This window comes from Hetaerina americana, unplaced genomic scaffold (assembly GCF_022747635.1).
Source record: "Hetaerina americana unplaced genomic scaffold, ioHetAmer1.1.p SCAF_2, whole genome shotgun sequence".
Taxonomy (NCBI): Eukaryota; Metazoa; Arthropoda; class Insecta; order Odonata; family Calopterygidae; genus Hetaerina; species Hetaerina americana.
Window position 1 is genome coordinate 53,244,308 of NW_027286763.1, and position 27,185 is coordinate 53,271,492.

Here is a 27,185-nt window from a genome sequence, read left to right on the forward strand (position 1 = left end):
CTCTCCGGACCGGGAAGCGAGGTGGACAGAGAGAGAGAGACGGACGAACACACGTATATATATATATATACTTTCACACACACCAGCAAACATAACACACGGGGGATCCCAGTCGAAACGGATGGTGACCGCGGGGGAAGACCACCGCGAGTGAAGGAGGAGGAAGGGGAACGGGGGTGTCATTCGCCGGGAAAGGGGGTACGGGGAGGGGGTGCAGAAAAATAATTCGGAACGAGTTGGGCCTCGGCTCCGTGATAGGAGAGAGGAAAGTGTGGGGGCCCAGGGGGAGGGGGGGGAGGAGGGAGGACCCGTCGCATCGGCTGTGTTATTCGGTTCCGGCGACGACGGGGAAGCGAGTGAACCGTCGGTTGTCATGTCGGCTTCCCTTGCAGCAGTGCCGCCCTTCAGGATTAATTGACTCGGGCGAGAAAGAGAGGAAAAGAGGAAAGGAAATAAAATACGAAAGAGAGGACTGCTACGCGGCTGCATGGGCCGCATCGAACAGGTGAGAACGTACCGCCATTTTGGCTTATTACGCAATTCCAGTCTCTATTGGTTGCGGTTGTGATTGAAGTGGGCGAGGGGGTGGAGATGGTGGAAGGAGCTTCTGGGAAGATGAATATGTGGAGTCATTTGGGGGATCTCTCTGGGGGGCTCCAAAGAGTGGTGTTTGACGTCATCCCCGTAAGTGCACTATGAAAAATGGCATGGATTCACGATCATCAGGAAGTACATCTTGTTTTCTCTTCAAATTTATGTAGCGCCTCAATGGAATTACACGAAATTTAAGATGAAATGGCTTTGAAAGGAAAACTAGAAGAGCTGTACACCACAGAATAAATTATAGGGTAATAAAACGAGACATGCAATAGGCAACCTGCTTCATTGGGGCTCACGATCTAAATTTCTGATACTAATTATTTATACGCTCCTTGGCTGATGCAGTGTTGATTTCATACATTTTATTTAGTGTTTCTTTATTTATTAAGGTTTCTCTCTATTTCCACAATGTATTACTGATTGTTTGAGAATGAAATTCTTGTCACTCTGTCACAGAATGCATATGACATTGACCCATGACCATTTTACACTACGAAGAACAATTCTGCTTAAAATCCATTTCAGAGTTGGTTTCGTATCGTAATCCGAATTTCATGAAGCAATAAGGATATGAATCAAAATGTCAAATGAAGAATCACAGACTATTTATCTTCAGAAAGTTTTAAAGATTCGTTTAATACTCGGTTATTTATTTCTTACACTCTTTCACGTAAACATCAGTTTTGATATTGAAGATAATTTACGATTGAATTTAATATATTTAAAAAATATTTATGATCACACAAGGCATTATGCATTTATTACATTAATCATACTGAAGGCTGCTTTCGACAGCAGGGAGTAGAGCTCACCCCGAACTAAGCCGGCATATTAAATTCCATTCGTATTCACGATACTGGGCCCGGTTTCATTTAATGTCAGCATTCGATTTCTCATGGAAATTGAGTAATAAAATTATGGGATCGCTTGGACTTTCTGATTAAGTAGTACAATGGCATCACCTAGGATTTGAATCCTAGACCCTCCGTTCAGAAGCAAAACGCTCTACTTACAAGGCCCCAACGCTACATTTTTGGTTCGTCGAATATTATTTGATTTACATTTGAATCTGAATCGTCTACAATGAAATTTGGCTATGGAAATAGAAAATGATCGAATTTGAAAAGCATTTTTGCGCACACTCTACCAAGTGACTTTGTTCTTGCACTTTGCAGGGAATGAGTGTTTTCACTGTAAAATATTTTCAATGAATAGGCATTTGTTTTGTCAGATATTAGGCGTGATATCTCCAATTTTTGCGTAATATTCAATTTTAAATATATCCCTAAGCATAGGAGAGTGCTCGTTTCTTTGACGACTTGCATGTGGAATCTGCTGGCTGTTGCTCTTTTTACAGCCACTACCGGAGGCAGGAACGCTGCATATTTGTGTCCAGTTACTGTTCTTTCCGTAGTATTGTTTGAACTTTTATTTACCTTCTACAGAAATATTGTTAAGGAAAAATTTGATCACACTTATAGGAGAGAGAGTTTTTGGAATATTTCAGAAAGAAGAATATTTTTCAAATAATAGTTTGAGAGCCAAGTTTCCCAGTTAATAAAAGAACAGTAAAAAAGCACATCGTTGTTGACACATTGAACTGAATATCCTGACTCCTACATAATTTTTCAAAATATCCTTTAATAAAATTAATTAATCAAGGAAAAATATTTTGCTTAACGTTGGTGAAAACAGGACAACATATATTAAATATGCTACTAAAGTGATTAATATCATCCAATATTTTAGCAATGATTGAATCCCATAGTACTACGATAGATGGCTTGCAAATTTCAAAGTAAAGTAAATTTATAATCGACTACTGTTATAAATTGATTTGAAGAGCGGATGAATATGCGTGCATCACTGTTAATGTACACATATAATAATCAAAATGGAAATACCTAAATATACAGTTTGGGACTATTTTTGTAATCGAAAAAGGAATGGACAAGAAAAAACGGGACAGAGAAAAACTAAGTGAAATACGCTTCGTTTACAATTAAATATTCTTTTTAAAAATTCATTCCGATTAAATATTAATTTTTGAAATATTAATTAGTTGCAAAATAATATTTTCAAGCTATTGTGAGTGCACTATTTTGCCACTAATTCTCTTAAAAGGCCGTAACGCAATCCAATCGTAATACATTTCTTTCAACTCCCGGGTATTTATACACATAGCATCCTACACGATTTTATTGATGTTTGAGGTGATATTGAAATTGCTGCAATGCGATGCTTTTCACCCTCACTCCCTGGGCGTCCATGACTGATAGGCGTTTGTAATTTTACTAAAACGTTCGATTAATAGTGCACTAATGGAAACAGCTGAAATGAAATAGCATTAACGGCAATGAAGTGTCAATTCAATTTTCGTGCGACGCAATTAGTGAGTTGCTAGTTATGCCTGAGTTCTAAACCAATATACATTCAAACGAATATTCATCGCTTGGTAAATGGAAATTTGCGGTGATGTTTCTTGGGTATTGCACGCACATGCGTATTAAACAACGCATTGGTTGTTAAATTATGGACCTTTAGTCTCTCATTCAACGTTTGATTATTATTTTTGCATTCATAGCATCGGTTTCACCGGGAGTTTGTTTTAGATATTAATTTTAAAAAAATGTGATGTTCATTTGACGAAAATCATTAAAGAATACATTAACTGTATCCCAGGAAGCTATCGTTATTTTAAGATACATTTCACCAGGTGATAATTAGGACGGGGCGTTAGAAATTAAAGGAGATAAATATTGATAATTAAATGATGAATTGATGGATAAAAAAATTGATATTAGGATTTTAAATGCCAACGACTTTAAGAAAAATACACGAGTCCGCCGATCGACGAGTTTAGATACAGAAATGGTATATTTCTACAGCAAACCGAAGAGACTAAAAGGCTGACTCAATGGAATATTTGCACTCAATATGCTGTGTTGAACGCGATAATCGTTATGACTCCTTGATTCATGTGGGAGAATTGCATTATTTTGAGTGAATTTAACTCCCGCAAATGAATTGCTGCTCTTTCACTGTAAACGGTTACCAAACAACTCATATTAGCTGCTGCAGTTATCCTAAAACTATGCTGAAAGTGTAATCATGCTTAATTCAACTGATAAATAAGGCATTTTGGTGAAATCTTGAATGCAGCATTAGATTCAATAAGTGAGAAACATTCTTCAAGGTACTGAACCCATTTTGATTAAGGTCTATTTAGGATCCGAGGGCTATGTTGGCAATGATCTAGTCAGAATAATACTCTAACTGACACATTAACAAGTTATTTATTTATGGCTGTACAAGCATATATTTGGGAAGAGACAGTTTATGTGTCAAAATTTCCCTGTGTTGCGTATTGGTAAGTTGTTTCGCCCTTTTTTTCGTGTAACGCTTTCAACAAAATGCATTGGTCTTGTTGTCGTGGAGATAGTAGAGATGGACGCTTTGGAAAATGGGATATATTCCTCTACCCAAAATTTTGGGACCCCACGCCACATATAATTTTCCATAGACTACCCTGGGGAGATGACATGCGACTCTCGAGTGAAAGAGGGCGTCGATATCATTTATCTGCTTTGTGAGAGGATGTAATGAGGACAAAACTAACTGATGGAATACCAGAGATTGAATTATTTCCTATAATGATAAGAACACTTAGCAGCTTTCCTGATCTTGAAATGCACTCACATATAAGGTGATACGACTGATCTTTATTTAAAAATATGGTTCTAGTAAGGTCATACTGATGACCAAGATGAATGTTGGGTGAGGTATAACTTCAGGTCAGACATAAATTTTCATTATTTCGTTTTGATTTGGATAAATTACCGAGTTCACGGTACCGTCTGGGAAGGAAGTCATATTTGCAATGGGAATTTAAAATATTTTTTTTACAAGTCAATCAGACTCCTATTGTTTATCGGTGATATAAGAAAACTCGACTATTATTTTCATTAGTAATGGATACCTGTGAATTTGACATATATTTAACATAATGATAGTTTTTAAAAGATTTAGTTTCATAGGGGTAGCGGGTTTAATACAGAACACTTACTGTGTAGTCAGGGAAAACCTGCGTTTATCTTTTCTTGGTGATAAATATTTTTTGAATATACTAAGGGAAAGGCATCATACACATTCTTGCACTGCAAGAATAAAAATTGTATGTGACGATGATTTTCGGACTTTTAAAATTAAAATGTTAAATCAGCTTTATGACTTGAACCTTGTTCTTATAATTGAATTTAGTTAATAATTTTGTACATATTAGCCATACAGAGAATGTAATCATCGACCAATCAAAGAAAGTAAGGCTTTTCAATGAGATGTATTTGCACCCGCAGAGGCAAATATGAACAATTAAAAACAAAATTGAAACATGGAAAATAAAATGAGAATTTTTCATTGATTTTAAATAAATCACATTCATTTAAGCAAAATATACTTGAAACTACCGATTGACTCTCAAAAAAATGGGTTTATTGCCGCATACACCGCATTTTTAATAATCGGTCGGTCTCTTTGGGAAATATTGTGCTAGAAGTCATATTTTACCTAGCTCCAGTTGTACATTGAAGTTACCTATTACGTTCTAGACTATGTGAATTTTGTTTGAATGATGTGGTTTTAAATGGATTATTGTTGGTATATAAATAAGTATAGATATTTTATAACCAAAATAAAAAAAGATTTAAGTGTAATTGAATGTAAGGATTTGAAAGTTACGTTAGATGCTTCATTATATAATTTGTGTAATACGGATATTATGGAATCGGATGTTGTGTGGATCATTAAAAGTATGGTACTTTCATTTAAATGTAGAATGTTATGCATATTCAAATATGCAGCTCCAAATTCATTACTTAAGTTTTTAACACGGGACTACTATAACTATTATAAATAGTATTTACTATATAATGTTATCATCACATTCTTTTGAACGTTAAATTTTCCTGATGCATAATTCTTTATGTTTTCAGATGCTTTCACTACGGAAGTGGCGAAATGGTCTTTGAGAGCTGTGAATTCTCGTGTTGTCAATCTAAAGGTAAGACCAAAAGAGAAAATTGTACTAGTATACGTATATCCATAATTTTAACAAAGTTCAAAAGTGATCTTTAAAAAATGTGCATGTCCACACAGTTACTAAACGCGTTGGCATAATTAAATTTAGTACATTTTTATACCATAACAGATACATAAGAGAAGTAGAGGTGAGAAATGTAAAACTTCTATATTACATAACATATTCATGCAGTTACTATTAAAGTGAAATGGCCGCATGAATACAGGGTATTGTTTACTAGAATATGTTAGGGACATTAACCTGCACATTTTGAAAACGTAAGTATATGCAAGTCTTATCGCTAGGGTTGGGAATATTATCGTGTGATCTAATATCAGAATTCAGTATAACCACAGTGATCAAGAAGGTCGGTTTGATCGTTAAGGGTAGACCTTGCCTAGTGCTAAGCCCGACGGCGTATGAAATTTACACATCAGGGCAGGGAAAAACTATGGTTTCCCGTGAAGATCTGGTTCCCGTAAAATCACAAATTTGGGAGTGGCTGAGGGTCCAGGCTGCGGTCAGTAATTCAACCCTATACCCACTGGAATACCATATCCCTGAATATCATCTTTGAACTTTCTCCGTAATTTACATTTTGTTTTCAAAGGAAATCGCTGTCGTATGCCATGAATATTTTTATGAATTAATTTGGCATTTGTTTAACCCTCTCGCTCCAAGGAAAGCGCTCACGTAACGGATAAAGTTTTCTAACAAAGTCTCATTACCACGGATAGTATGTTTTATGTGCTTATTCCATTTTTCTAACGATTTTTGAAGACAAGTAGAGAAGATGAGGAAACTATGAAAAATCACTGGCGAGGCCTGCCAGTAAGGATTCACACTATCTAAAGAAAGTGTACCGCATATAAACATAAAATTTCATGAGGTTTATTTATTAAATTTCTTTCACTTATACCTAATATTTGAATAGTTGACGTTCGTAATTTGTTACGACAGAAGGTTATTATCTTGCTTTTGAGGTTCATGCTCAATCTTCATTGTAAGATGCAATTATGTATATAAGGCGATCATACATATTGTATGATTTCTCTATGGGGCTTGGTAGTCTAGTGGAGAGAGTGTTTAACCTCTTTGATGGTTTGGGTACCGAATCTTTCTGGGATAACGCAAGTAGTATATGGGAAGGATCTGACCTCCCTATCCTGATGTATGAAGGTTACTCTCCTTGAAGTGCGAAGTGAAATCAAACCTCACCTGTCAGATCAAACTTTGAGTTGATTTTTCTGGTTGGTGGTTTCCTCTACTGAGAATTGCTTGAATTAGGTTCTGGAAAGCAAACTATGAAGGCTGTTTAATAAAGAGTAATCACATATTTTTATTCGAATTGTTTATCGAGTAAAAATTTAATTTGTTATTATAATGTTATCTGAATTTCTGACGCATAGGTCTTACAAGTTTCCGTGATTTAACTCCTACATGGAGTCAGCAGCAGCCGTGGATAGTTGAAAAATGTTCAGTTTGCGTTATGGTTGCAATGAAGGGCACCCGCAACGAGCAATACACGGCATTGAAGTTTTGCGCTCGCCTGAAAAAATCGTCAGCCGAGGCACGTGTAATGCTCTAGGAGGTTTATGTCAAGTGTGTTCTTCTATATGACGTAGCTTGAAGATGGTAAAAATATATAAGTAGGGAGGTTATTCAATTTCAAAGGAAGGTGGACCCGAGGCTCCAGTAACTGCTCTTACGGAAGTAAACATTAACACCGCTGCTCTTATTGTGACATAAAATATACTATGTCACAACACTATGGAATATGAAATATGCTAGAAATTCCACCGGTACAAACTACATGTTGGCAACACCAAAATTGCACCTAAGACGTTTTTATGCACGGTGGGTTCGAACACTGCTCATACCCGAACAAGAGAACTTTTGCGTGCAGGTTTCTTCTTAGTTGAAAATTGTGTACAGATAAAACCTGGCTATATCATTTTGACCCCAAGAAGCAAATAGCAAAGGTCTGTGCGAAAATTTCAGGTATCACCAACGGCAAAAATAATCCAAAAAGTATTGAGATAATATTAAAACCGTAAATTAAAGTTTTACATAATAAATTGCGAGAGTAAAAAAGTTGTTGCCATTATTGGGAAAGTTAAGGTCATAACGTTTTCCGAATTTCAGCAAATGGTGAATCAGCATGTCGTACCAGCAAAGAATACTGTAAATGGAGCATAATGTAGCAATATATTGAAAATTCTCCGAGGCCATATCAATCGTAAAAGGTCAAATTTCAAAGAAACAGGCTGGATACTGCACCAAGATCATGCACGGTCGCGCATCACAAAGGTTGTTGCTGAATATTTCGCGAAAATCAATATAAAGTGCGCTCATCAGCCTCCTCATAGTCCAGATTATGCAGTGTAAAGGTTCTTAACCTCCGCGGTCTAGACATAGCCACATGTGAATTTTTCCTGCTTCATAAGTATTAATTGAAACACCTTCGTTGAAAGAGATTTTCATCATCAAAAGCAGGCGTAGGTGAACTGAACATGTTTCAATTTTCCACTGCAGCAGTGCTGAAGTCAAATCAAGGAAACTTGTGCGACATATACAATATAAATTAAGCTAATAATATAATATAATATTAAACTTTTGTACAATGCATTATGCGAATAAATAATTGATTCAATATTTATTAAACATATGATATTATTTTACATTTAAGTGTACATTATGCCCAGAAAAACTCAGAAACGGCTCCTGGTAGGGGTTCCACAAACAATGATGGAGAAGTGAGGCAAGAGTTATAATCTGAAAACGGGAGATGCACCTTAGTCTTTTTTGACTTGTTTAAGATGTGTTCACTATGAGGGCAACATGGTGAATGCTACCTGAGTGGAAAAGGGAGGGGAATGCTACGAGGCCTTGAACTTGTCTATTGGCCGTTGTGTTCATACGTGGTATGAAAACATCATGACAGTTTAGAGAATTACAAAAACATGATCAATGCCACTTCATTTCATGACTAGGGTTTTTATTTACAACAGTTACTACCGTGATGATAGATGTAATCGTAGGACAAAGGACATGTCATTAAAATGGCGTATCTTTTTATTTCCTAAAAGTTTCCGGATCGTTAATTTCTGGATAAATTTTTCTGTCCTTAAATTATTATGCAAAGACTGGTTGTGAACCACATTATGGTTTCTACGTACTTTCTTCCAACTTTTAGTATTTTTCATAAAATCATCTCCAAAAAGCAGCACTGGAATAATATATGTGTATGCTTCCGAGCTGAGTCCTTAAGTGAAAACAGCAGCGATTAATGTTTGCCAGATTATAAGTAGTAGGCAGCAAGAAATATAGTAGTACGAGATACTGGTATTATAGATAGGTAGATTATTTTTTATACAAAAATTATGATCGCACAAAATTGGTGCACACGTTTTAACAATAATTACTCTGTCATACAAAGGCCATATGCTCGGTATGGGAAGACGTTCAGACATGGCCTAAAAGGGCGATGTCGTGTATCGCACACAATATTTTCAAACATAATCACAAACATTATTTACTTGTTTTCAACTAATGAAAATCTTGAACACAATCGCATAATGAGGCGCAAAAACCCTGTTAGGTACGTATAGAATCCAATCGCTCACAAAATTACAACTAATTTTATGACTTATAATATAAATATTCCAAAAAAGTCGAAGTATTATTGTTTTAAAGATGAAGATTTGTTTTAAGCGCCACCACTGGTTTTAAGCGCTAATCACCAGTGGTTTATAGTCGCATCGACGAAATGAGAAACAAGAAAGTATTGTATTTTTACAAATTTGGCTATTTTTCAGTGATACAAATATTGCGGTTGGTATTTATTACCATATTACGTCGATTACTCTTTCATTTAACGGACGTTGAATGCGCAGGATTTCTATCAAACTCTATCTCCGAATCTGACTATAACGTAGTTCATTTTTAGTGATTACGTCAATGCACTATCATAAAACGTGAAATTTCGGAGTTGGTACTCAAAACTCTGTAATAAAACCCTTGTGAATGGGTAAATTTTGGAAAAAAACATTCGCTTCAATCCAGGGTAATGCAATCTATAAAAAGGTCAAAGTCAGGTTATAAAATGTTTCGATAGTTAAGGAAATCATAATGACGAAAACAGGCTTTCCAGTTACTGCAGTATTACTGGAATTGTGATGGGATTATGAGCTCGCATGCTTTTCAGATAGCGTCCTTATGCATTGATAACAGGTAATTAGCCCATTGAAATTGACACTAAATCATTTGATATGCCCTTCAATTCAATTTAATTAAATGTTCTTTCGGTTCCCAAATGAGTTAGTGGATTGAATGGGCACTGGGCTGCACCCATATTTTGATTTTGAATCAGTAAAGATTACTATCTTTTAATATTCGGCGTCATTTGCAATTAATCTCTTTCACAAAATGATGATAGATGATCAATGTTTCTTTCATTCAATTTGAAAGACCACGAAATTTTAAAAATGCTCAAAATTAATATTCTGAACCAATTAGCCTATCCTATTCAATGCCGGGGCATTTACTGAGAGTCACAATTAGCTGAGTATGTGCAGATCACAAGAAATGACACGATTTAAATGCTCACAATTCATGTTTGAACAAAATATTTCATCATTTAAACTGAGATTCGATTACACAGGCACACAAATTGTTACTTTAAATTTTAAATTCTAAATATTTACCCATAATTCAGCCCACATTTCACACTCTTTTGTGAAATCGATCACGTTATAATAATTGGGATAGGATGAATATTTCACTGCATGAAAATTTCTATCTTTACTCAATGATGTTAACATTTTACTGAATAAAGATTAACACCTTTTAATTATTCAAGCACAGTCATCAATGAAGATCTTGGAGCTAAAACCTATGGCTGAGGATTATTAATGTATCTTTACTAAAAATCCATGTTCTCAAAATTTGACTAAATCATCGAGAAGTCTTTTGTTAGAATTACATTTTTTGTTACAATATCTTTGAAACTATTGCTCAAAACTATGGCTTTCAGCACTTCACAAAATTTTAATTCCTGTCAACCCCTTTTTAGGTTATGTAGAGGGTCTGACAGTTGGCAATTCTTATATCTACAGGTACTACGAGCTTTTTCTGGTAACTTACCTCTTGGGTATTGATTACTCCAACGTCTTTCTCGAGCTACTGAGTATTGCTTAGTGAATCCGAGTATCCTTGTAGATAAAAGCATTATTCGCCAGCATAAATTTAGGTTATGTATTGATAATGTTTTATTTTATATATTTAAAAAGAAAGCTCCGTTTTCAAAATTTTCCTAAACGCAAAATCAAGTTCTTCAAACTAGTTTTCTCCAGGACGTACATTTTATTAGAAGGTAATGAAGTTAGGTGCTATGACGACATGTAATCTTATTGCATGCATGCGTATACAAGTACACATGAATGTAGATTATATTGGTGCAAAGGAATACTCGTAAGATGTCTTACGGTATTGGGAACATAGGAGCTTAGCTTCAATAACATATTGTGCATATTGAATCGCTGTGCGTGTGCTCTCATTATAACCAGCCATGCTACTGGACAATTGCGATGATATATTTTAGTGGGATGAAGATTTTTTTTACAGATTATGTGTATTTGTTGGATAATAGTTCGTAAGAGGTGCAAATGTGTTCATTAATTCGAGTCACCGTAAGAGTGCGAGGAGATAATGATAATAAGGAGTTTAAGCAGGCACTCGAGCTAAAGGAAGGTGCCTTTTAACTGTGAAATTCCCGAACGACAAGCGACCGATGTAATTATGACCAATATTTTAATGATCTTTTGAGAATGCGCAGCAAGAAAGGTACAATTTAATGTTTCATATAATGGTTTAGGAGTTTATAATAAGGATACAGCTCTTTCAGTTTCTGGTCAGTTTTGACTTACGCGGCTGTTTACAGTTTGAAAAGTCGTGCGTCAACGGTAGTTGGCAGGTGAATTTGAAATCCGTCAGCTGAAATGATATATTCACGTATATTTTACGCAAGTTAGTGAATTAATGCACTCAGCCGCGATTGATTGTATATAATATTTTCTTGCGATCCCCAATTTTCGTTTCCTTATAGTCTCTTATTACGTGACCGAGATACATTTTTAGGTTATAGACATGCTATTCTAGGGATTTATATGGAAAGGGTTGGGAAATTTGAAGTTCTGAAATATTAGAAACAATAAATGCTATGTGCAGGAAGGTGTAGCATAACGCATTACATAAGTTACAAAATTTTTGCATGATTTTTTCCAATACCCACTCTATACTTGAATTCTTCGATTATATTTGGTAGAATACCATTTTCTTTAAAGGTAGATTTTGAATAGACACAGACTGTACACTCCTTCATTTCTCAGCCTCAACTAACAAAACAAAACCTGACGACACAAACTGCAAATACTATTCTTTAATTCCGCATGCTGTCTACATCCCTTCTTTTCACCAAACATGCTCCTTCTTTTCCTCCTCTTACCTTGCATGCCTAGCATTCTCCCCTCTATCAGTCTTCAGCATTCTGTTGCCAATTTAAATGCTCTGCACCCTTATTTCCCGACTTCTTTGAATTTCTTCCAACAATCATCTGTCTACTATGCCTGGTACTTCTTCATTTGATTTCCTATTCTTCTATGTTATATTTTCCGGCCTTCTCCACAGACACATTTCAAATGACTCCAATCTTCTTCTATTATCCTGCTTCAACAACCATGTTTTATCACAGTACAAAACCACACTTTAAATAAAACGAGGCTTTTCTTAACCTCCTTATTTAACGTCACAGTTATCAATTCTCTCCTTGTGAAAGATTCTTTGCCATAAGGAATCCCTCTTCTTCTTATAGCCCTACTGCTAAGGCCATCTTGGTCCAAGACACTTCATAAGTATGTCAACTTTTCCATCAGCTCTAGTTTTTGCCCTGCTATTTTAACGTTTAATGTAACCTTTCTCCTTTTAGAAAACTTCAAAAGTTTGTTTTGCTTATATTTATTTTAATTCCGTTACTATCACGCCATTTTATAATGCATCTAGCAATGACTGTAATCCCTTGGCTGACTGGCTAACTAAAGGTTGATCATCAACAAAGATAACTGATTTTTTTCAATTTCCCGCCGAATTTCATTAAATCCCCAGTTCTTCCCACGCCTCTTTTACCATTTACTCAACATGTGCGTTCAAAAGCACGGGTTATAATGGACGTCTCTCCCTTATTTCTTTATTCAACACTCCCCGTCCCGACTCTCCATCCGTCAACCGCATCTAAAGAGTCGGAGACCAGTACAGGTTACCAATAAGCCGCCTATCCTTCCAAATATACTCTATATCTTCTGTAATACATTCATTAATTATACCCAATCTACCCAATCGAACGCCTTCTCGACATCTATGAAACAAACATATACATCTTGAATTAATTCTATGCCCCTTTCGCTTAGTGATCTTATTACTTCTATGGCATCATGCGTGCCTCACCCCTTTCTGAACCCAAACTGATCATCCCCTTAGTAATTATTCGCCGCCCTTTTCATCCTCTCATTGATGATTATGGGTACCACTTTAGTTGCTTGAAAAATCATACTAATTGCTCTATGGTCCTCACGTATGGCTGCCTTTACCTTTTTTGGGATGGGAACTAACACTGATCTGGCGAAATCTTCCGGCCGAATTCCTCCCTCATAAATGAATAAGCCCATAAAAACTCTTCCTTCCACGTTTCTCTAAACCCTTAAGCAGTTCCGCGGAAATACCCCGATGGCCTTGGCCTTATTTGATTTCAATTCCCTTAATGCCCTTTCTATCTTGCAATCAAGTATATCTGATTCTAAGATATCCTAGTCTACGTCACATTCTTTTTCTATTTATATCTTAGTGGCCTTAGATCTCAACCATTAAGATATATTATGTAATCCCTCCACCTCTCTCGAATCTTTCTTGTTACATTCAATAATTTTTCGGCCGTACGCGGAATAATTTACGCGGATTTCTCTAATCATTTCCTGATAGATCTTTTACATTTTTGTACAGTGCACCAATTTCATCCTCCTTTTGTTAACTCACCATGCTCTTGCACTGCGCTTATTCTAGTTTAGCCCTTAACTTACTCCACAAGGAGTTCGCGAAATCCGAGCACCGTTCTCCATTGCTTAGAAAAATATTATCGCAGCAAATGCGCTGTGTTGTAATCATTCTATGATTGCTGCGATCTATAAAGAAGGTGGAAAAACGTCGCTAAAATTCATCTTCAAGTGAACCGTTGTAATTAATTTTGCGACTGTGCTTTAAGTATTGCGAGAAACTTATATCGCATCATGAAGGAAGTATCTCGGAAAGGCACCATTTTTACCTCCCACACCATTATAAAACGTGACATTTCAAAGAACTATCCGGCGAAACTTCCTCCGACGGAGATAAAAAGCCTTCATTGAATGTCGATGTTGAACTCTTTCGAATGGATTTTGAGGAGACGTTAAACACACGTGGACACTTATACTTTTTTAATGCCACCTAGCTGTTAGAGACTTCACTCTGGGTTTCCCATTTACTTAGTCATGCACGACCACATGCTTCACCTAGAAACTTTCTGCTGAGAGAAATGACGACTACTCCTAACCGGGCAACTCATGTCGAATAGATCAACAACGAGGAGCCAGACGAAATGTCATACACGCAGTGTCAATTGGCACTGAAGGAAACTGACTACACATACTCCTGTACCCATTGAAACAGTATTTTGGCGTCACGCGAAAAGAAATTTGAAGTGGACAATGGCAAACTACCTCATGTACCTTCCAAGAAAATCACGATTGATGCCAATAAGAGCATAATGAATTCTGGCTGCCACCGAACTCAATTCACTGCAGCATAAAGAACTAATTGTTTCTCAAAGAACTCACATTGAAGTAAGCAGTGTGCCACGCGCCGCAGCTCCCACCGGAATCTATTCACTAATGTATCGGGTATTGCAGATTTTGATACAAGATATCTATTCTTCTCAAACAGCTGTGATGATAGCAGTCGAAAAGAGTATACTGATGACGGCTATAACTATTTGAACAGGGTCACTGGACATTTGAATGATCTTAATGGCACAGTTTAGATAACTTGAAAAATGCAAGAGAAAGGAAGTGTTGATATACCAGAACTGCGTAAAATTAGTTGGAAAGTTACTTATAGTGTGGGGAGGGAAAGTTAATATGGGTTGGTGATGGTGAGAGTGTTGTATACATAGACTAGATGAGTTGTAGCATTAATCCTTAGGGAATAAAAACACGATCCACTCAATGTATTAGATATCCAGTTGCATATTTTATGCTGACAGGTAGTACCAGGGTAGTAGTGGCTACTTGATATGGCCTATTATCCCTTTCATAAAATAATTGAGACTACTTTACATAAACCTAAATGAACACACTTGATAGTGATGGGGGATTGAACGCGCTGATGAGAATATTGATAGAACGGATTGATATAGGAAAGTTAAGGAACAAAGAATGAACGCGCTGAGAAAACAAATTATTCTTGTAGAACCAAGGTTAGGCTAATATTGACTTACAGGCCCTTATTGAATGGCCTTTATCGAGTCAAAACGTCGTCCCTTGAGCTGTCTTTTCATCAGGGGGAAGAAGAAGTCCGGTGGTGCCAGATCGGGAGAATAGGGCGGGTGCGGCAACGTGGCAAAGCCGTATTTGGCCAGGAGCTGTCTGACGACGAGCGCGCCATGGCACGATTTTCGGCACCATCTTGGCGCACACCTTGCGCATGGCCAAATCCTGTGAAATAATGCGTTGGACGTTGGATGCAGACAGACCCAACGGGTCTGCAATTTCTTCACTGGTTAAGCGTCGGTCTGTGTTCAGAAGTGTCCTCACTCTGTCCACATTCGTGCCGGTTCTTGCCGTCGACGGCCGTCCGGAGCGATGGTCGCCTTCAACGAGCTCCCTACCCTCTTTAAACAACTTGTGCCACTCAAATACTGTGGAACGACTTAAGGCAGTGTCCCCATAAGCCTGCTTGATCATATAGAGGGTCTCAGTTGCCATCTTCCCGAGTTTCGCACAAAACTTCACGGAATAACGTTGCTCTAAATCAGATTCATTTTGTTTTTCGACGCGGACAAAAAACTTGCTTCACTAAAAACGGTGTCCTCACTCAACGACAGCCCGCAGGCGACTGAGGTTGGTGTCGGTCTGTTGCTAAGAGCCCCGTACACCTTACCCTGCCAGGCAGACCCCCCTCCACCACTCCGTTCGCGCCGGAGAAAATCAGTCCTACTACTTTTGGATGTGACCCTGTACACCTGGTTTTGATGCCATTAGAGATGTAGGGAAACATTGGAAACGCCGAGAGATACAGATCGACATGTGATGGACTGCATATCAACTAGGAGAATTTAGGAATGTATTCAATTCGCCTAGTTCCTTGGGGGTGGACAAGAGTTAAAATTATAACTTATTGGTCATGGAATGCAAAATAAAATTTAAGCGAATGGAAAATGTGGAAAGAGGAAGCAGCAGAATGAGAATCTTTGATGAAAATATAAAGTAAGAAATAGAAAGAATCAGTTAAAAGCTAGTTAAGGGGTAGTGAAAATCAAATTCTATGCAAGAATAAGATTATCAGAATAGTAGTCAAAAAGTGGAAAGAACTTAACAATGGAATAAAAATAGATTCAGAGGTCAACATGGGAAGTGAGTCGGGTGAAAGGAAGTTTTATTAGGAGGAGAAGGAAGGAAATACGTATCTGGAGACAATTATATACACAAAACTAAAATATTTACGCGAGAAATCAATAAGGTGAAGGAAACATATTAAAGAGAGCAATAAAATTAGGTGAAATAAAAGAGACACCAAATGGAAGAATCCATTAACAAGATGGTGAAAAAATGGCTACAAGTAAAAAGGAAAATTAAAACCAGTTATAAGAATCAGGACCCGAAATTTCTCGATGAGGACAAAACAGATTTAAGTAAAGTGGTGAGAATATGAAGAAGAAACCATTGGTGATTAACTTAGGCAAGCTTGCTTTGCTCGGTATTAAATAGGGACTGCAGTATGAAGGAGAACTTGGTTTCAACTACAATTCATCATGATATGATTAAATAATTTTAACTTAAATTTCAAAAGGCACACCAAATAAAAAAACTGTACCTTCTGAAATACTCAAACAATTTGGAAATAAAAAAGGAAGAGGACTATGTCAGAGTTATTATAGCGAAAACGTTTTGTCAGGAGATTTATTTTAATACCCCTCCCGAATTAGGAATTTAGGTGTAGAGGTTGGTGAATAGGAAGATGCCTAATTTTACGATCTGGGAGTCCAATATATCGGCCAATTCACACCACTCTTTCTTCAGCCACGTAGAAAAAAGTAGATACATGGGAAAAAACAAAAATATGTAACATTTTTGAGCTAAAAAATAAAATACCGTGCTTCCAATACGATAATACAAAATTGAATGAGTGAATTCCCTGCATCGTTACAACTCTCTGGGGAGGCCTGTAAATTGATTTCCTCTTAATCAAGTGGCTACTCGTATATTTCTATAATTATATTTTTGCATTAAGATCGGGAGAACATGAATTCATATAATACATTTATTTTTGGATGTTTATTTATGATTTTAATCAGGAATCATGAAGGAAAAACACAAAGACGTATGTTTTGACTAATGTTTTGCATCAATATTATTTTAATTCGGTATTTGGCGTTTCCTAAAATGCCAGATGTCAATGTGCTAAAATGATGGTATTATGGTAAAAATAGTTAAATGGCCACCACATAAATATCCAATTTCAGTAAATGAAGAGGAATGGGTGCGTTTTTGTAAAATAGAGTAGATAGAAACTCAAGGAATAAGGCACATGTACACCTCTCATACCAGTCCCGTTCTTTCATGCTAGATTTAAGCTTTGACGATCGTAATTGTATGCTTCTTCATCACCGAGTAACCGAATTAATCTCATGAAAATTAATAAAATTATTTATTCAATTAAATTAATTTTGCACAATCGGGGAATGAATCACATTCCTGCTTCTGAATCATCATCTAGTATTCCCAGTTTTTATAGTACACTCTTAAGAATGTTTGCCTCTTTTAAAAATAAGGAATACCTTTACCATTTCTTCTTAAAATTCTAATGATCACAGAATTCTTAAATATTTTCTTACTGTCACTTAAAATAATAAATTTTTAAATACAAATTTTTATCAACAGCCATACCTAACAGGTGATAAGAATAACAGTCTCTGTACCTTTACTATAAACGTGAAAACAGATAACTATAAAGATAAATATGCCCGTGAACATGAAAAAAAACTTCCGGCTAACAAAGAATTAATAGCTTAAAAAATTGGAACAGCTGAACTCAGGTGAACATCTTTGTATTCCACAAATTATTTAATATTTATAATAATCACGTCGTGATATACCTTGGTCTAGGTGACAAAACACACACTGGATAAATATGTAAACTTGTTCATTTTGATAACGTAACAATTGGAAGAAATTCCATCAGGTGACGCGCTGAAACCATTAAGTATAAAAGCAAAAGTTTCTAGTACATCTTAAATACTTTATCACGACCTTAGGGTAGACAGTTGGGAACTAACTCCATGCCCACAAGAATATGATTTACAGTCGACGATTTGTGTCATGTGCCATGAGATTGCAGTGGAGGCATGACGGAGTTTATCTTTGGCTGTTCCATTACACTAATACAGAAGCACTCCCGGGTGAGAATTTCCCTCGCCCGCTCTCACTGCACTCCTATCTCGCTTTCGGATTCAGTTTCTCCCAGTCTCTAACCACCTCCCCGACTGCGGTGCACTGCAGTGGTCCTTGGGACGGGATGGGAAGGAAAAAAAAAGTTCCACGCAAGAAGTTTACGTCTTCTTCCGACTCTTCAGCTGCCGCCTAAAAGAAATACGGTGGATCGGCCTCCACTCTCCAGGGGCAGAGAGTAAAAAATTAAGAAAGGGGGAGGGAAAGGGGAGGGAAAGAGGAGGGAAAGGGGCGTGTCGGAGCGCGGGGGGGGGGGTGGATGCTTGAAGGGGGGGAGGGAGTAATGTGAACCGGGAGGTGGGGAGGTGTGGCTTGATAGAATAGCTTTCGCGGGTCCGCGGTGGTCGTGGCAGCGTCGTTAGCAGTTGAGTTGGGTATGGAGGGGTGTGGGGTGGAGGCGGACGTTAGGATTTTGGGGTTAGGGGGAATGTGGGGACGTGAGGGAATGGTTACGTTTCGCGTGAGGGGTAAAAATGGAAAGGCCATATTTGGGGAGGTGTAGGAAGGGGGAGAGTGGGGGGGGGGTGGTGTGGCAAGAGGTCCCAATATTCGTTTCACATCCCGCTCGTCTACCATCCATCCCATCCCCTTCGCATCTTCCCGGCACTCCAAACCCTTAGCCCTTTCCCTCCTTCCCCTGTAAAAAGTTCGTGCGCCGCGTCAGCAATTGACCCAAAAGAGGGGGGTATTATCGCTCTCCTCCTCTTCACTGTTCCCCTCTTCGACGCAGCGGGCCCTTTTCCCAGCGTATAAGCCCCCCTCCCTGCCCCTCCCCTCTCTTCCTCCAACCCGCAACCACTCTTTTTTTTCCTTACCTCCTTTACCCCAACCCCCGTCTTCATTATTGCACTCAATACCTCTATTTTATTCCCACGGAGTGGCGGGGAGAGGGGAAGGGGCTGAACGGAACGAGGACGGAATAACTAAAAGCCAATCCTTTCGACCATCAAAACCTGGTGTTTTTCGATGAAATCTAATGAGGAATCTTTGTGGAGCGAGGCAGAAAATACAAACTCCGCCGTGGGAAACAGGAATGCTTACCTTATATTTTTGCTAATAGGGTCTGAAAAAAATCTCATTATTATGATTAAGTTCAGCTCATTGAACCCCTATTTTTCTGTTTATTCGACCATGGAACAGATGGTGTGTTTATCGTCTGAGAGCGGGAGTATTTTGAAAGTGGCAGTCTATCGCTATGGGAAGCACTGTGCCTGAGAAGACTTGGTCATGTAATGTCATCAAGTCCCCTTCATGGTTTTCCTTTTTGAGGAAATATTATTAAGAGGAGAAAAACTTTGATCAAACCACCTCTGTTCGTGGGGCTCAAGTTTATTTTCGGGGAAAAATTGGAGGCCTGTTGTGACTTTTATGAATGCTCATTCTTTTTCTATTATGATCGGCAATTTTCCTCCTGGCATCAGAAAATTTTCTGCTTAGAAGTTTATTGTCACTGTTCATTTGCAGTCTGCCGTACGTTTCCATTGAAATATAAAATAAACATCTAATATTCTTCTTCCATATCTTAGATGCCTAAAAATAAACTCATTAAAAATTATCTTTAAATCGGTGTTTGACCTACCGGTCTTTGACTCTTTTCTTTAAGGTTTCCAATAATTGGAATATTGAACCGATTTTGATTATTATCAAAATAGTACTTAATGGACATTGCTGTTTCTGTATAGAAATAAGCAGAAATTTTACTAATTATTTATGCTTTCCTTGATCACTTCAGATTTAAAAAGAACGACTTGAAGTCGGTATTATTTTTTAAAAATTCTGATGCTCCCCTCATCATCACACAGTAAGTGCTGAAAAATATTTGAAGATGGTGACATTGGTTTTACTATTACTATTATTATCAATCAGAGCGCACACATTTAATATGAATTGATAAAACCGTGAATTCATAATGTCACAATTAGTTTTCATGCTCACTTGTACATGTGTATAAAGCCAATGCAAATACGCAATAACTCCTAATACTTAAAAAGACAAAAATGTAAACCAAATTTCATTAGCTGCGGCCTTATTATTTATTATCCATCACGAACAAATATATAGTATCCTTATAAAGTATAAACATTCGTTACGGTAAACCTGTGACTGGCCACATCATACCGAAACACTAAACTGCTTTTGAGATTTGAAAATACTTGCTTTAAGCAGTAACCTGGGTTCAAAAAACGCTTAAACAGTAGTAAACTTATAGCATTTAATCTCTCTCAGCAAAAATCCTTCTTAATATTGACCGATTTCTGATTCCGAATCCCAAGTTGAAGTCCTCACGGGGGCGAAACGACTGAGCGATTACTAAGTATAATTAGGGTAAGACTGTCACCTTGAGCTGACAAGCCACATCTTTTCAAATTAATAGAAAACGGTGGGATAAATTTTGGTATTCATTTGTCTTTTCCTAAATTTGGAAGTTTTTTGGAAAGTCGGTAATCTGCAATTAAATAGAGTTTGCTCTTGTCAGTTTGGTGACTAATATTTTCGCCTGGGGAGGTAAAGTAAGTACATTTTCGATTATGTCTTCTCAGGTTCCACGGTTTCTCAAATTACCTAGTGCATTTTTATGTAACATTTAACGGAACAATGGTCAGCGTTTGTTTTTTTAGAAATTACATCAGGATATATGACAGCAGTCATCATCGAACGCCATTATCAGACGACTGTCAAACTATGGTATATGGATCAAGTTGAAATTTTTCTGTGAGCTCATTGAAATTTCAAGCAAAGTTTTAAGCAATATTTCATCATAGATAAACGTTTTTCTTTTATGTAAATGATTGTTAAACAGGGAAATGTCGGTATGGCGGCTAAGAAACACCCCGAGGCCAAACGATGGGCTTCTTTTCGCTGTCGACCAACAAAGAATAAGGGACGAGCGCTCATACTTAAGAAGTTAGGGTTGTGATGCTTTGGAAAGTTGCCCTACAAAAATTATACTTACACTTAAAAATAACCAAAAATTGTCATCATTACTCATAAAACAAATCTACTATTTATCACTGGGGTTGGGGAAGAAGGGGCATTTTTGCCCACCAAGGTGAGGTAAAAAATAACAAATACAAATCTTAAGTCCAAATACAGGTCGGAGTCACAAGGAACTGACGTAGCGTACACGATGCCCCAAATTAGTTACCTCCCCCCCTCCCCCCCGGCCAGTCTGCCAACGACCGAGTGTGACCGGCTGCCATCCTCCTCTCACGAAACTTACACCTCTCTGTCTCTCTCTCCCATTTCACGTGATGCCCCAGTCTAAATCTCTTTGCCAACCTTTGAACTTGCCTTCTACGTTTCGCGATTTCCATCCCCTTCTCCCCTCAATTTCTTGGCCTATCTCTCCGCGGTACAATTTTGACTCCTTCCGGCAAAAGCAGGATTCAAATGGGGTTAGCATCTTCTCATCTCCTTCCTCGTCATTAACATAGTAAAAATATATACTACCGACCTCAGTTCTAAGGAGTCTGAAAGTATAAATTTACTGTCACGAAAATATCGCGTTATATCGATTTTCAATAGTGATGCCTGCTCTGCGAGCTCATAATTTGCCTTTGGTTTAACGAAATATAGTAACTATTTTTTTATCCCAACAAGTTTTCTTTCTATTGGTCATTAGAATTTTATTCTCTGTTTATATTGCTTAAAGTTCTATATTGGCTCAACATCAACATGAAACTACGCGAGCTTCTCTTCTTTTGAGTATCTGTACATATTTATTGAGAACCATCTCAAAAAAAGACATTTATTCGGATTGCCATTGGTAGATTGACGTAACACTAATATAAATGTCTGTATCCTCAACTTCGGAATCAAATGTTGGCTTCATTTACCTTGATTATTGAGAGTTAGGGTAATACAGATTCTAACTGTATCTTGCCTCGCGGTGACCTTAAAAAATGTCCTACCAATCCACACTTGTTCTAATGCTAGACCGGAGGAATGAGTTCTTGCAAACGTCCCGAATGTATTCCCTCCAACTTTGCCGTGGGGTCTCCTCCCACGAACGTCTCCCTCTTCCACGATCCTCTTCTCTTTAAGGGGGAGACCACCTTCCAAAATACACTCGGGCCTGAGGCGCCCATGAACTTCGCCGGACGTCTGATCCTCGCCCACGCTGCCGCCGAGGATCGCCGGGCTTCGCCTACGTGTAAGGCGGACGGGTGGAGGGTGGTAGCGTCTTACATCCGGTGACCCTTTGCGTATGGGGTCCCCTCTTTATAATCTACCTACCCTTCTTAGGTGGAAAGTCTTCTCCTACGGCGTCCATCCCAATACCCAGCTTTATATTGGGAGAAACTTACGACGAAAACTGCTTATTCGAGGAATTTCCGTGATTTTTTTTCGCATCCTCAACGAATGTAACTTTTTTTTTCGTTCGGGCATCCACTTTCCGTCTACCGTATAAAGCCGTCCGGAGTAAAAACTTATGTGTCCCGATTTTGTGCCAACAACAGAGAACATATCACCTTTACTATTTTCCATTGTCTTTGCAGCACAATTTTTTCCTGTATGGTGGGTGATAGCGGGATGAAAAATACTGTTTCTTGTTGATTGCAAAGGTTGACGGAGAAGTTGAAGTCTAATGGTTTTATCTGATCCAAGAAGATAATGAGAATGGTCGTTGGTTTGCTGGACGTTAGGGAGTACGGAAATGAACGTGCTCTGCACTAGATGAAATAACCTATCAATCAAGACCACTACGTAAAAAAATATTGAGAAATAAAACTCGCACAAATATCAGCAATCATAATTTTTTCAATTTGGATGGTTATGCTGTGGTATCTTAGCGGATAGAGGTTTTATTACTGATCAGAGGTCGGTAGCAGGTGATGATTTTAAATACTGTAAGCTAAAACAAAGCTGAGTTTTTCTAAAATGAGAGCTTCGCGGGAAATCACTCGCATCACAGGGAAAGAACCTGGCCCCTCTATCCGAACACTAGGTTAAGACATTGCTGTAACCTGTTGGGCAAAGTCAAAGTTGGTCCCTACGATTATCAATCATAGCATGCTGGTAACTGTGGTAGAATAAAAATAATTGAAAACAAAAATATTTTGGATAACATACATAATCTACATAGAAAAGAGATTATGCCAAAAAACAAGAGCTCGTCTTTCTCAGAACTAAGTTTTTAACGATATTTATTGGGAGTAATTGTCAGATGAAACTCTGGTGCTTTCATTTTATCAATTTCTCAATTTTAAATTTCCATTTTTGTTATCATCGCTAAATCTTAAATTCTATCTGCCGAAGGATTTTTATTTCGTCGTAATTTATGAATTCCAAAGATTCATCATTTTATTGATTATTTCATTAAAAAACTGACGAGTGATTGTAGATCCTACTATACTGGTATTACATATAAGTAACTTGGTTCTGAATTTGAATTTAACAGTTTTACGTTTTGATATCGAGTAGTTAATTGGCGATGGAATGCTGAAGACTCCGATAGAGGGGAGAAAGTTAAGCAAGTGAGGCAGGGAGAGGAAAATGATAGGCATGTTGGACGGAATGAAGGGCCTTAGTAAGTACGTGGAATTACAGAAGAGTTGTTGTAGTGTGGGGTGTCTGGTTATTTCTTGTTAGACGAGGCTAAGAATGTAGGAGTGAACAGTCTGTGTCCATCAAAAACCATCCTTAAACGGTGGACTACCAAATGATACTTGCGTTGCTGTTGAAATTTTGAATTGAGTATTACTTATGATTCGGCCATCAATCATTATCCTGGGGGCTGTATTGATAGGTACCAAAGTATACAACTCAGCTCTTATCCAGACACATTACGTGTGAAATTCGGATATGCAGGATATGGGGTCTCTTCATTCTCACTGTGTTGACAACCGGTAACCTGAAAAACCTGGCGCCCATAGAATAACCAATTATCTTGAGTCTACTAGCGTAAATGGGTTTTCTCAGTTTTAAAACCGTATAGTGTCAACAAATTTTCCAAAACATGACATAGAAACTAAAAATTTATTATTTTATAACAGACATCTGCCAAATCCATGTATTATTTATAACTTGAAAAATTGTGCGTTTTCCATTGAACTGCCCACAAAATTTTCTAGCATGAGATTAAAGATTAAAAATATACCTGTATTATTCTGCATTAATCAGAAAATTGTTTGTAGGCTTAATATAGGAATTGTTTTGTTGCTTAAGGCAGTATTACTATTGTCTATATTCAAACAAACATGCTATAAATATCATAACAATTGTGTCAAGTGTCATGAATAAATTTATGCATACGTGTATATGCGGAGTTTTATTTGTTGTTATACTGAGGTTAATGAAGTGCAACTTGATTAATTAATATTACAGTATAATCAACTCAAGGTAATATTTTAATCCCAATCAATACATTGATACAACGAAACATTTCGAGAAACTGTATAGTTTATTTTAGCACTTATAGAGAATTTGGAAAACTTGGAATGAACATCGGATTATTGGAAGCCGGCTCACGCAAAAGTTAAGGGCAATGGGCGTAAATCTGGGATCGGGATGCCAAAGGATTTCTCCTACTTGATGTCTCAAGCGCAGTAAACCGGAGGTGTTCACATTTCCCCCAAGGAGGAAATGAGATAGTCCAAGACTCGTTTAAAAGGGCTCCGTGCGAGTCTGACGAGGGTTGAGCTCAACTGCTGGCCAGACCCCCGAAAGCACGCGGGAAATGGACGGTCGGCATCCGCCAACGCCGTTCTCCCCAGAACCCTCCCCAGAACGATCAGGTGCTCACTCTCCCCAAAGTAGCGGCAGTTTGGATGTGGACGACGTCTGGAAGGTACACTCTCTCCAATTAGGGTCGCCGCTGAATTGAAGCCCTTGGTCACTGCTAAATTTCGGGTCTTTCCTTTGTTTAATTTCGCTTTTATTTTGTCGATTCCTTCAACGACGACGCTGAGTTATTTGGTGTCTTGTCTAACTCTCCTTTTTTCAAGATCACTATCATGGAAGGCTTAATAATGCCAATCGCTGACTGCTATGTAGAAGGCTTGAGGGGACTGGGTTTGTGCGGAGGCTAGCGTACTGGCTTCCCACCCTGAGTATCCCGATCCCTCATTGAGGTGCTTTATGGAGAGCACTTTAAGTGATTGCGCCGTCCGTCGGATGGGACGTTAAACTGCGGACCCCTTGGTGCCTTTCGTTAAGAGTAGGGTAATGCCGACGCCGGGTTTTTCTCCACCCTTTCTCCATTCCAATTCATTCCTAATGGCGCAAATGACCTCAGCTGTCGGTCGCCTCCCCTATATCTTCTAGTAGAAGGCTGGAGTTCCGTAATCTGACAATTTACTCTTTAAAAAGAGTTCCTACTAATGAGGGAAGAGCTTATCTTTGATATTTTTACGTTTTTATTGCAGAACTGAATGTTATATGGGATTTGATAGTTATTATATTTAGTTGATTTGGATACCCATTCCGAATATAGTTGCATTTTTAGAGCAGGTATCTTAGATGTTGGTAGTACACTGATTTTTTTCGGAATTTCAAACTGTCTAGTTATCTTCATTGTTCCTATCGTGTAAGTTGAATTTAGTTTAAAATAGCAGTAACACTTAAATAATTAAATTGTATTCTGCTATTGTGGTATTTACACTATAAAATATCTGTAAATATTTGGGATTCACATGAAAATGAATCTGAAATAACTACGTGAAAATGCCAAACAAATACTCATTAATCAACTTTTTGAGATTGCACTACCACATAACGGCTTTAATTATAATGGAAGATAATGAATTTTGAGCTTGAATAACAAGATAATAAAAACTTGTAAGACTCCTGAAAGATGAGTTTTTCGACTAAATTCACTCTGTAATTTTGAGCAACTCTCCAAAAATGTAAACACCGCAAATATGGGTGACTTTTCAATTAGTGTATTTCACGAATCTACAAACACATGGCACCTTAAAGAGGGTGTATGTCAGGGTCTGATTCAAATCTAGGCATGCAAAACCAAAGATGAAGTTTTTCTTAATTGATAGCTACAGTACATATGTATAAAAATTTAAATAAAGTCGATAATGGTATCTATAAGTACATTCCTAACGATACCTAGCAGTCAAAGTACTTCTTTACGCATGCGAGATGAGCTGCTGGTTAAAAGGACAATAAACTAAGATTAAAAGAAATAATGACAGCATACGAGGCTACTTAGAATGAAAAAAGAAAAATACTTTTTCCCTCAGCGCGGTCGCATGCAGTTATTCTGATCCCTTATAGTTGGAGAAATGACATCTTATATCTGTCTAGACTACACTTGAACTATCTAATCTCATTGTCATGATATCTTCTACCGTAGTACAAAGGGGTAATAATATATTTCGAGGCGGACTATGCATATTTTTTTGTCGAATGTCATGGTAATAAAATGCAAGGTTTGTCTATCTTACATGAGTTTTGTAAGACTTTACTAATCCAAGCGTATTTTCGCTGCCTTGTAAAATGGTAGCGAGAAAATTGAACAATGCGTAGATAGTATTGCTCTTTTGCTGTTCACTGTTCTCTGGACCTCTCTCACTTCTTCACCCAATGAGTCGGTTATTTAGAAGAGCTAATGCCATAAAGTAACTCTAGTATAGTGTTTACTTGGCTCTGGATGCTTTTTTAAAGTATTTTAGAAAATAATGCAACGATGAAAAAGGAAGCATGATTCCTCAGTAAACGGTTTGGGTCCACACTTTGAAAAAGCA

At 37.6% G+C, this 27,185-nt stretch overlaps 1 protein-coding gene across 9 annotated transcripts in view; it reads left to right on the plus strand.

Moving 5' to 3' along the window:
* The first annotated feature begins 306 nt into the window (after positions 1 to 306).
* eag (ether a go-go) overlaps positions 307 to 27,185 on the plus strand; it is a 604,077-nt gene continuing 577,198 nt past the window's right edge. For all 9 annotated transcript variants that reach the window (XM_071584540.1, XM_071584544.1, XM_071584541.1 and 6 more), the window contains exons 1-2: positions 307 to 505; positions 5,592 to 5,659. The gene's annotated coding sequence lies outside the window, so the exon portion shown is untranslated. The remainder of the gene's footprint in view (positions 506 to 5,591; positions 5,660 to 27,185) is intronic.